Source organism: Amia ocellicauda, chromosome 2 (genome assembly GCF_036373705.1).
Source record: "Amia ocellicauda isolate fAmiCal2 chromosome 2, fAmiCal2.hap1, whole genome shotgun sequence".
Taxonomy (NCBI): domain Eukaryota; kingdom Metazoa; phylum Chordata; class Actinopteri; order Amiiformes; family Amiidae; genus Amia; species Amia ocellicauda.
Genome location: NC_089851.1, coordinates 12,947,786 through 12,960,234, shown reverse-complemented (window position 1 = coordinate 12,960,234; position 12,449 = coordinate 12,947,786). Strand labels below are relative to the sequence as shown.

The 12,449-nt window shown below is 36.4% G+C and overlaps 1 protein-coding gene across 2 annotated transcripts in view; it reads left to right on the top strand.

Annotated features, from left to right (window-relative positions):
• The window catches only part of piezo2b (piezo-type mechanosensitive ion channel component 2b), a 164,914-nt gene that overhangs the window by 30,682 nt on the left and 121,783 nt on the right, over nucleotides 1–12,449 (top strand). The gene's annotated exons all lie outside the window — the stretch shown is intronic.

Below are 12,449 nucleotides of genomic sequence, written 5' to 3'. Positions count from 1 at the left end.
TTCTTGTGAAACTTTTTGTTTTGTTTTTAAGATGTACTTGCATTTCTTGTATATATGTGATTTATGTCTGTGGAACAATACACATTCTACATTAAGATATTAAATGTGGTTGTATTCATATAGCCAATCTGATTTCTAAATATGGAACACTAATTGACTAAATTGCCTTCCCATGGTTTTGTATGAAAATTGATTATCCATTAAAAAGACACAAGACCACAAATGGGCATGTAGCTGTATTTATAACCTACTATCCCAGTTCCAGGAGGTCCCATGCGTTTGGTTTACTGGGTTAAAGGTCCCTAATGCGGCTCACAACATCAACATCCCATCCTGTGGAAAATAACATTCCAAGATCCTGAAAAAATCAATCATGTAGATAAATGATGGTACATAACATATTTTGATATATTATACATTGTAGATTGTCAACTTCATACATACATACAATCATTATTAGATTTGTTAGTCATGGTTTTGAGATCAATTGATGCTATTGTTGAAGTTAACCAAAATCTTATCTGAAGATCTCCTGTCTGATTGTCCGATCAAAAACGCCTGGTCATACAGGTGATTTGAATGATTGTGTGCAGTGGATTAGTTTATTAATGTGAATATTTGTCCCAAAGGAGCAAACACTTCTCATACTTCGTGTATTATCCCCAAAAACAGGAAACAATGCGGTATTGAGTCAACATCTCAGGCAGGTGTATGGGACTGGTGGGGCTGAGGAGTGTGACTCACAGGTGAAGGAGGGGAGAGCAATTTTTTGTTATGTCTCAGGAATGAAGGGGCCTGCTTTCTCTTATGTTTGCAAACAAAAGTAATGAGCATGGCAATCACCATTTATTTTATTACTCCTTTTTTGACATTTCCCCCTTGCATTCAGTGTTTTACTCACTCACTGCCTGGAAATCACAAATGTATTTACACATATGTAAATACATAAAATGTATTTTATATCAAAAATGTCACAGGAGCAGAATGAGAAGTCGGAAATTGAGGTTTTTCAAATTTATGTTGTGGTCAGTGTCCAGATGTTTTGTTCTGCAATTAATGGTTGGCACAGATCTTCACCTAGATCCACATGCTTAATGAATGTTGTGTGATGAACAGTGTACAGTTTAACACAGCCTGTAAACTGCTTGTGGATCTATAACTTTATTTCCCGGGCAGCTGTGCTAGGCAGCTCTTAATGCAGTAGCTTTGTATTTGCATTATGATCCACAAGATATTTTATTTCTTCATGAAAAGAGAGACCGTATAGATCTAATTTTGTGAAACTTGCCTGTCAATGCACCAATATGGTTATAATTGTATCTCATTTAGGGGATATTTTATAATTATGCAACAGTCAACATACAGTGAGGGAAAAAAGTATTTGATCCCCTGCTGATTTTGTACGTTTGCCCACTGACAAAGAAATGATCAGTCTATAATTGTAATGGTAGGTGTATTTTAACAGTGAGAGACAGAATAACAGCAAAAAAATCAAGAAAAACGCATTTCAAAAAAGTTATACATTGATTTGCATGTTAATGAGGGAAATAAGTATTTGATCCCCTATCAATCAGCAAGATTTCTGGCTCCCAGGTGTCTTTTATACAGGTAACGAGCTGAGATTAGGAGCACTCTCTTAAAGGGAGTGCTCCTAATCTCAGCTCGTTACCTGTATAAAAGACACCTGTCCACAGAAGCAATCAATCAATCAGATTCCAAACTCTCCACCATGGCCAAGACCAAAGAGCTGTCCAAGGATGTCAGGGACAAGATTGTAGACCTACACAAGGCTGGAATGGGCTACAAGACCATCGCCAAGCAGCTTGGTGAGAAGGTGACAACAGTTGGTGCGAATATTCGCAAATGGAAGAAACACAAAATAACTGTCAGTCTCCCTCGGTCTGGGTTTTCATGCAAGATCTCACCTCATGGAGTTTCAATGATCATGAGAACGGTGAGGAATCAGCCCAGAACTACACGGGAGGATCTTGTTAACGATCTCAAGGCAGCTGGGACCATAGTCACCAAGAAAACAATTGGTAACACACTACGCCGTGAAGGACTGAAATCCTGCAGCGCCCGCAAGGTCCCCCTGCTCAAGAAAGCACATGTACAGGCCCGTCTGAAGTTTGCCAATAAACATCTGAAGGATTCAGAGGAGAACTGGGTGAAAGTGTTGTGGTCAGATGAGACCAAAATCGAGCTCTTTGGCATCAACTCAACTCGCCGTGTTTGGAGGAGGAAGAGGAATGCTGCCTGTGACCCCAAGAACACCATCCCCACCGTCAAACATGGAGGTGGAAACATTATGCTTTGGGGGTGTTTTCTTGCTAAGGGGACAGGACAACTGCACCGCATCAAAGGGACGATGGACGGGGCCATGTACCGTCAAATCTTGGGTGAGAACCTCCTTCCCTCAGCCAGGGCATTGAAAATGGGTCGTGGATGGGTATTCCAGCATGACAATGACCCAAAACACACAGCCAGGGCAACAAAGGAGTGGCTCAAGAAGAAGCACATTAAGGTCCTGGAGTGGCCTAGCCAGTCTCCAGACCTTAATCCCATAGAAAATCTGTGGAGGGGGCTGAAGGTTCGAGTTGCCAAACGTCGGCCTCGAAACCTTAATGACTTGGAGAGGATCTGCAAAGAGGAGTGGGACAAAATCCCTCCTGAGATGTGTGCAAACCTGGTGGCCAACTACAAGAAACGTCTGACCTCTGTGATTGCCAACAAGGGTTTTGCCACCAAGTACTAAGTCGAAGGGGTCAAATACTTATTTCCCTCATTAACATGCAAATCAATTTATAACTTTTTTGAAATGCATTTTTCTGGATTTTTTTGATGTTATTCTGTCTCTCACTGTTAAAATACACCTACCATTAAAATTATACACTGATCATTTCTTTGTCAGTGGGCAAACATACAAAATCAGCAGGGGATCAAATACTTTTTCCCCCCACTGTAGATCATTGTCATTGGAGTAGTTTGAGGTTTCAGACTAAAATACATCTGTTACATTATTGCAGGTCACATGTGAATTTACACTACCAATATAAGAATTAAGAAATTCTTAAGAAATTCTTAAGAAATAAGAATAAAATAATTTAAAAAAATAATAAGTTTTCCTTAAGGGAATTCTTGGCTTTGCTTCAGTTTCCGTTGTGTTGACCTCCCCACTTCCCATTCACTTGATGGCTTAAAGGATTTGAGCCAAGATGGCTCTGCACCTCATTCACAGAACACAGAACTGAAAGAAACAATGCTGATGAAAGTGTTCGATGTTCATTTTATAAACCCAGAATTCAAATCCACTCATAGACATTTGCAACATAAACACAACTATAGCTTTATGTTGCATATATTTTGTCAAATTAATTAATAGTACGAACTGCATGTTTACTTAGTGGTGTTAAGGCCAGGTTGCTGCTGTTTCTTATTTCAAATTGTGTAAGAAACCTTAATCTGTAAAAGTAAATAGAGCTGGATTGAGGTTAACTCTGATGATGTTATTGTTTAACTACCTTTATGTTGTCCTATGTGGTGTTAATTTCAGAAAGCTTGACATTAATCAGGTCACTGTACAGTGAAGTATTTGGCAGAGACTTGTAATTTTTACTGTCCTACAATTGGAGATTCATTTGTATGTAGACATGTGGTGCTAAATACAATGAGGCAATCTGAATCAAGGTTTAGTTTAGCAGGATTATAATTGTTTTGGGGGTAAAAAGGATATATATGTAAAGTATAACTCTTAGAGGTTTGGAATTAGAGGTACATCAGTTTTCTTTTTTCTTTTTTAATTGTATGATCTTGTATAATGTAAATCATAACTATATACATTTTTTAATATGAGTTAGTAGGGATAGATTTTTCAAAAATAATGATTAATTTCATAATAATAGTCATATTACTACTACTACTACTACTACTACTACTACTACTACTACTACTACTACTACTACTACTACTACTACTAATTCTTATTATTATAAAGAAGAACACTAACAAAACAAACTATTGATGCATATCTAATAATTTGAAATTTGTTGTATGCTATGTTTTTTCAGTTTCCTTTAGAAATGAAGGAAAGGAAGTCATAAAAAAATTACAAGGTACCGGTAGGTTGTTCTTTCTATCAACAGCCCCAGGGAGAGGAACAGAGTTTTTAATGTGGACCACTTACTATCTAATAAATAGTTAAAGAGATGCACCTTATTTGCAAAGTAAATGCACATGTATTACTATTATGCTGACCATTACATCTTAGAATATGAGATTTAATCAGAATTTACCTCAGATATGTTTACTGCGGTGCCCTATGTGCAATAAAACACAGTAAAATCATGCTACAGCATGGGGAGGTATTGTAAATGTTACTAAACATAGGAAGCCAGGACAAAACAAAGTAAAATTGTAAGATTTGGTAAGAAGGATACATTAAATCATATTGGACAATAATAATATATATTTAATCACAATTTAGCCAATTTCCTTTTTAAATAAAAACAGTTCTATTCAGTTTCTGAAAAAAAATTAAAATCATACAGTGCCTATATGACAGTAATTAAATCTGTAAGTCTGTTTATATAGGTCTCTACCAACTTTCCACACCTTGATATGGCAATATTTGACCATCCTTCTTTATAAAACTGTTCAAACTCTGTCAAGTTCCTTTCAGAGTGTTGATGAACAGCAATGTTCAAGTTATGTCACACATTTTCAATTGGATTGGGGTTGGGGCTCTGACTGGACATTTACCTTTTTGTTCCTTAGCCACACCAGTGTAGTTTTGGCTGTGTGCTTTGGGTCATTGTCATGCTGAAAGACAAACTTCCATCCCAGTTTCAACTTTCTTGCAACTTTTCTGTACTTTGCTCCATTCATTTCACAAGTGCCCCAGTCCTTGCCATTGATAAATATCCTCATAGCATGATGCTGCCATGACTATGCTTCACAGTAGGGATGGTGTTCTTTGTGTTGGGCTTTGCTAAAAAGTTCATATTTTAGTTCTGTCAGACTACAAAACGTTTTCCTGCATGGCTACAGAAACTCCTTTTTGTGGAGTGCTTGGGATATTGTTGTATATTTATTTTATTGCATTTTAACTCCAGATTATAAGGCAACAAAAGGTGAACATTTGGAAAGGGGGTGTAGACTTTGAATAGGCCTTATAAACATGTATATGTATATCTATAATTGGTTTAAAAATGTTCAACCATAGCTTGCCTTCAATAGTACAGTGGGGCTCCCAACAAACAATGCTGTAGCTAAGGTTATCCAAGAGACCCAGCTGTCAGCTGTCATTATCAATAATGTCCAGTGAATTTGTTTATGTGGTCTTCATTCTGCCAAGTCATCAGCTACACCTCCTAGGATTGGTACCAGATGGGCATTACATTTAAGACAAGGTACTCAAAACCCACTAAACCACCCAGTTCCTTGTGTGTTTACATATGTACTTCCTCACAGGCACATGCACAGATAGACTCCAGGTGGTGCTTGAGCCCCTGTCCTTTTTCCCTTAATCTCAAAAAGTGCCCTTTCTCCCGAGCACATCCCCCCCACCAGAACGCACTTCTTCTGCACGCCCCCTCCCTCCGGACCACACTTCGCCAAGACAGGGTGCCCTTTTTTTGGATTGACCCCCTGTCCCTCAAAAAATATGTGCACGGTACTGCTTCCTCAAGAAGGAGGTTATATCAACCAAACAAATATAATTTTCAAGTATTTTATTTGTTTAAAGGTTGTAATTTAAAATTCTTAACTTGGAAGTATTTATTTATTTATTTATTTTCTTCTTCTGTGGTGGAGAAAGGCAACCTGACCTAGGTTTTGTTTTACAGATACAGCTCAATGATTTTAAAGAAGTATTCATCAGAACATGTCTGTTGCTGTAGACTCACAGCTGTCTACTTCGAAAAAGGAGATAACTATAAACTGGTTTCTATTTTAGGGTCTTCTCTTGATTACCTTGCAGTTATTATTTTAGATGTACTTCTTCTGGTTACTGAGGAAGAATATTCCCCCTAAGACTCCCAGATTAAGTTCCATCCCCTGGGTGCTCGGCAGCAGCACATCATTCCCTCTCTGTGAGATTTCCTCACCAGCTGAAAACATAGCTGCTTGCATATATCATGCCTCCAGGCTTATTCTAGTATGTAAATCAGCATATTGAGCTCTTTTCCAAACATCCAGAAGAAACTAATCATGGTCAGATTCAGGTTGAACAGCACTTTAACAGCAAATTATGTATTATTACTTTTTTGCAATAAGGTGGTTCAAGGAAATATAGCAATTCAGGGAATATGCTAAAAGCTGTCTGGTCTGAGCTACAGTGCCAGTAAACAGTTTGGCTCTGGGAAGTCATCTACCACACAAAGACATTGCATGGAGACTCTGCTGACTACTGTTCATTCTACTAAAACTTACTAATGTTTGTAAAAAAAGTAGTAATAGAACTACACATTGTATTTTATGAAAACATGTAGTTTATCCGGTTATCCCTGACATGTTTAGATGTTATGGAGTGCATGTATGGATGATTTAAATTAACTTGGATCTGGTTCTTTGTGAGATGTAGTGTCTAATCATTCATTTCCCTTTTGCAGAAAGATTTATATTCTGCCATCCTGGTTTCATATTGCCTAAGTGTAGGTAGTTATGTCTGCTTATCAATGCTTATTTGTTAACAGATTTAAATAAAGTAATTTTATTGTTGTTCAAATATGGCAAGGATGTAGGAATAGTATATTCTCTCAAATCAAAATGCATGGGGAGAGCAATGTTTTGTTATGTCACAGGAATGAAGGCAGTGAGTGAGTAAAAGACTGAATGCCATTTTAGGGCAAGATGTCAAAAAAGGAGTAATGAAATAAATGGTGATTGCTATGCTCATTTCTCTAATGTTTGCAGACAAAAGTAATGAGCATAGCAATCACCATTTATTTCATTACTGCTTTTTTTGACATCTTCCCCTTAAATGGCATTCAGTCTTTTACTCACTCAATTCCTGGATACCACAAATGTATTTACTCTGAAATGTCAAAAATCTCACAGGAGCTGTATGAGGAAATTGAGGTTAAAAATGAGAAATAAATTGTATTTATTTACTGATTTATTTATTTTGCAGTTATCTTTCAAAAACATTACAAAACTAATCTTCAGAAGTAAAAGTAAACAGAAAATTGTGTTATCTAGCTAGAAGTAGTAGAATGGTGTCCAACTGTCAAAAATATATGATGTGGTATAATGGTAAGCTGCACAAATGAATTCTTTGTGATATTAATATATATGACTAAGAAATCACCTGTAAGATCACAAACACTTACAGACACCTTAGAAGTAACATTGTAATTTAAAAACACACCTCAAATGAGAGCACATTAATGTAATCATATTTCAACTTTTTTATTTACAAGTATTATATTGTACTACCTGAAATATGTAGGAATATCTTTATATGTTGTACTTGGTATAGTACTATAGAATTAAATATTAACTGCTATATTTACAAAACTGGTATGAAGTATGAAGCCATTTTAGTACTTAAAGTAGGTCACCTATTGAGAGCAGATACAAATTGTCTCATCAACATGAACCATCTTTTGTAGATAGAAATGGTGTGCATTTAACAAATTAAACAAATGGATGAGTCAGTGAGTACAATAAGTGATCTTTAACACTCAACATCAGATGTTTAAGGTTTGAGTCGTGTATTTCTTGCTGAGTCTCCTGCAGCATGTTGCAAAGAAGTTTTTATTTCTCACATGAAAGTATGGGACCTGTTGGGACATGTAGCAAATGTTTGGTGTATGTCTGTCTGCCTGTCTGGCTCATATAAAGAAGTAATGGGGATTATCACTCAACAGGCTAATGAGGCTGTGTATTGTATTATCACAGATACTTAAAGATGGGGGAAAGTAGCAAATGCATGTTTATTTTTTTATGGACTTACAGTAAGAGTAATGAAACTTGTTACTTAGCTGCTGCATTTTCTGTTAATAATTTAATAATGCTTACTACTTAGTTTTATTGATTCTAGCTATAATAAATTTAGTATAAGTCGTTCTCAATTCTTTAGTGCACGCCATGCAGTAAGGACAACTTATCAACAATTTAAAACCCATTACTGGGTCCTGCTGTTTCTTCTCACAGAACTTCTGCCAGAGTTCTTGCCTAGAATTAATGTACAAATACATACATACATACATACATACATACATAGTTATAGGAAGACATTTTGTTGTCTTAATTCTGTGAAACCAAGTACTAACCATTAATAATGATTTTTGATTACTATAGAAGATATTTATTTGCTCTCTCTGCCTCTTTGCGCTGGCAGTGAGATAGGCCTGTTGGCATCTCTGTAAATGAACCCTGGGCTGCCTCACCGCACATGTATTCCAGCAAATCTCAAAACCAACAGACTGCTATGACTTTGGTTTATGATTCCCTCTGGAGAGGAGACAGACTCAAAGGATCCGATAGACCAAGATTTACAGATGGATACCTCCGGTTTACTAGCTAAAGTGTGCAAAGCCATTGTCTTCTTGAAGCAGCCCCACACTGCCACCTACTGAACAGGATTTGGCCTGTTGCTCACATGAATTAGGCAATGTGTGAAAAAAGGGGGTTTTGCAAGATGGCTTCAGCGTCACAGGGTCATATTTTCATTTCAAATTACACACAACAGTTCTGACACTCATATTTGTGCAGATCTGTACTTCCCTCCTCAGTTGGGTCTAATATTATACTCACACTGTTGACAAGTACTTCCCTGGACATCAGTTGCCACCTCTCTTCATTAAGTAATGCTGTGCTCTGTGGTGCATACCTGTCGAATCCGTGAAACCCTGATGGCCATTTTAATAGTACTGTAGTTGTGAAGGGAATGGTGTGTTGGAGAGAAAATAATTGTTAGAAAATAGAACTGGACTCAGGTGTATTATTATGTATGTGTATATATATATTTTTATTTTTACATCTGTTTGTTTACCCTCAAAGCAAGAACATGGCGATTCACGTGTCAATACGCTGTTTAGTAACAATGGCTTCTGTCACCTAACCATATGTTGCGCATCAAATATTAAGTAGCTATGTCTTTCAGGCTGTGCAGCCATTCGTGAGAGAGCCAGTGTTAAAAGTTACTCCTATCCCCTATCCAGCCTTAATAGAACATAGTATTGAATTGTTTGACAAAAGGGAAAACAGGAGATGGAGTTAACTACCGTACAGTATATATAAATGGTCCTGTTGAAGTGCTGAAATGTGAGCCATATTGATTTGTGTTCTGTTTACTGCTGGAAAACTGGTGCCACCATTGACAATTTGATTTACCGTTCAATATTACTACTTCAGGTTAGAGAGCTTTTTGGAAACGGCTTTCAGGAGGTTTCACATTTTTAATGATTGTATGATGCTTTTGTAAGTGTGTATTTTAAACACTATAGCTTATCAATATCCCCACATCATGATTTAAATTGGTAGCATAGTTCATGGCTTTATAAAATAGGTAATAAACTAAAGCTAAAAGTAGAATTTGTAGTTTTACATTCTGTCCAATATTAGTATTTAAAGAAATAACATAATAGCCTTTAATGTCAGAAATGATGTTGACATCCTTGACAGCACAATGCAGTCTTCTTTTCAAGACATATCACTGTATCCGGAACTTGAGGAAACAAAATCTGTGTGAGCTTCCACTTGACATTTACTCTAAAAAACACAAATTCTAGAGTAGCTGCTAGGGGGGAAGAAGGAGAGACACCAGCTAGTCCGATATACCTTCCTCAGGAAATTAAAATCAATGGAGGTCAGCAGAGTAAGTTCCCACAAGACTGTCTCTCAAACTAAAGCTACATCTTTTCCTGAGGAAGTGAAGCTGTCATTGTTCCACTATCTTTACATGTGGGTCTTATTACATTTTCCCCCAAAACATCATTTTCCTGATCTGTATTCAATCAAACTATCTGACCGTGGGATATATTACACTTAGCAGGTAGACAATTTAGACAGGAGTTTAACGTCAAATTATGAAATTGAAATCTGTGAACAGTAAAGAGTTTTTGTTTTGTTTTGTTTTGTTGCTGGAAGTGATACTGTCAGCTATAGCATTGCAATTTGCAAAATTAAAAAATATAATTTTAGAGAAGTCACTGTGCACACAGCAGTATCTACATTCTAAAATGCTGTTCTAAAACTGATTCAATTTTTATTTAAGTATAATTCACGCCAAGAAAACATACGTTTTTTTATTTTTTTTTGCTTGCTTTTTAAACCAGCCTTTGTTCATTCATGAAGTTTTCTGGCAACTTGCTGAGGTCATTGCACTGCCCCGCTTCACACAGGCCCTCACACATTCTCAGCCTGGCCTTCAGCTGATCTTTTGGAGCACCCTGTGATTACTTTTTGGGAAATATCTAAACTATGAGTCACGTCATAAAATCTAATTAGAACTTGGTCGGCAGTTTGTCTCAATGCTCCCAGGTTTAACCTATATATACTGTGCCTGTGTGGATTTATGTACATGTGTGTATATGAAGTGCCCACTAAATGTATTGCTTTCCTTACTCATATGTTTTAAGTTATAATAAGTTATAATTAAATGAAGGTCTACTACTTTCATTTAATTAAATACCTTGTATAATTGATTACAGAAGTATTACTGTACCTGGGATGGGTTGTTTTTTTTAATATATTTGCAAACATTTCTAATATATCATGAACTATTCAGCTGATTGTTTTATGCATTTTGTATTTATTTATTCATTTTTCTTAGCACCCTACATAACTGATGAATTTACAGTGTTTGGAAATCATCTAGCAGCTCTGTGTAGAGACACCAGGTTTTAGTGTAGTTAACCCCCTCCACATTGTAACAGTGACCCACTCTGGTCCTGCTGCTTTGTTCGAGGCCCAGGGCTGACTCTCCTAAGACTCCCCTCTCCCAGGTAACCCTATACTGGGATCTGTCAGTCTGTTTATACACCAGACTGCGTTTTGACTACTTCTTTAAGAATCAATCATTCTTTGCAAATGCTTGATTTAATAATTTCTGTAACTTGATTAAATCATGGACAACATGCACCAAAAAGTATACATCCACACAGATTTTTGTTTCCCAAATCAGCTATTTTTGTGTTTGTGCTAATGTGTTCAAAATTAAAATAAATGAAAAATTGAAGAGGTAAAGAGAGACTTGGGGTTGATAATGGGACTGGATGAGAAATGAGCCACAGGGTAGTGTTACCTAAACAGACAGATCAACACAGATCATGTTTATTGAAAAATGACTAAATCTAGTGGTAGCAATTGTTTCATGTCCATTTTTCCTTTTTAAATTATGTGAAATCAGAAAAAGAAGAGCTAGAGATTTAGAGATACGAAATATAGTTTGAAATTAATTTTCATGTGGAAACTAAAAACCTAAAAGTACAACCTCTGTATCTGATTATTCAGCACAGCAAACAGTAAAGAAAGCAGTAAAGATGGTTAGTGCTACCCATTGTGCAAGTGTGCAAATTCTTTATGGTATTATGTCTGTGTTTTTACAGTGTTGAAACGAGGGTAGCAGAAACCGTAGTGTAGCTGAGCGTTTTAGTACCACAGGAGTAAAAGCTCATGGATTTCTATCATTATAATTATTTGTATTTTTATATTCCACAGTCCTGTAGTAACCAAGAAGAATACATGTCCTGGGAATACAACAAATCTCATTAGTGCTTAAAAAACCTCCATAGCATGATCATTTAGTAGGGACCTAGTTATTGAAGGCAGCTTTTACAGGTACACTAGAGCACCGTGTTACACATTTGGGGACATTTTTCCACAATTTAATTAAAGTTTAAGTGCTTTCCATGAAGAAACATTAAATTATATGAGCTATATAGTAAGGATTGAAACTTTAGTAGTAACACAGTGTTATATTGAGCATTCTTTTTAAAAGCAACTTAGAAGCTATTTTGGAGGTTGTCCATTAATATTTACTTTCAATGCCTTTGCTGGTTGTGGATGAAGGCCACAGGCTTGACTTTGTGCCCGATACACTCAGCCTGGAATAATTAGGCTGCTCTCTTTAGGAGATAATACACACAGTGTGTTTTATTTAATTTAATTATTTTTATGTTATTGCCCAATCGAGAGAATCTGAAGAGTTTGTTTGGTTTTTGAGATTTGCTGTAAGAAAAGCAATAGGCAGTTCAGGATGGTTACTGCCTGTAAGAAAGAACAGATACACATGTCTTTTTAGAATAAAAGAATGCAGTTTCCAATTAACATACTGAGTTTGCTTTACAGTAGGTGCAAAAAAGTTGTCCCTATGTGTGAATCTATGCAGCAGCTATAATAGTTAGAGCAGCTAATAAACATCTAAGTTGTGATTCTCAGTTGAGCAGTTGGAAAAATATTTTTTCCCTTACAGTACCAACATTTACCACATTAATTCATTTCAC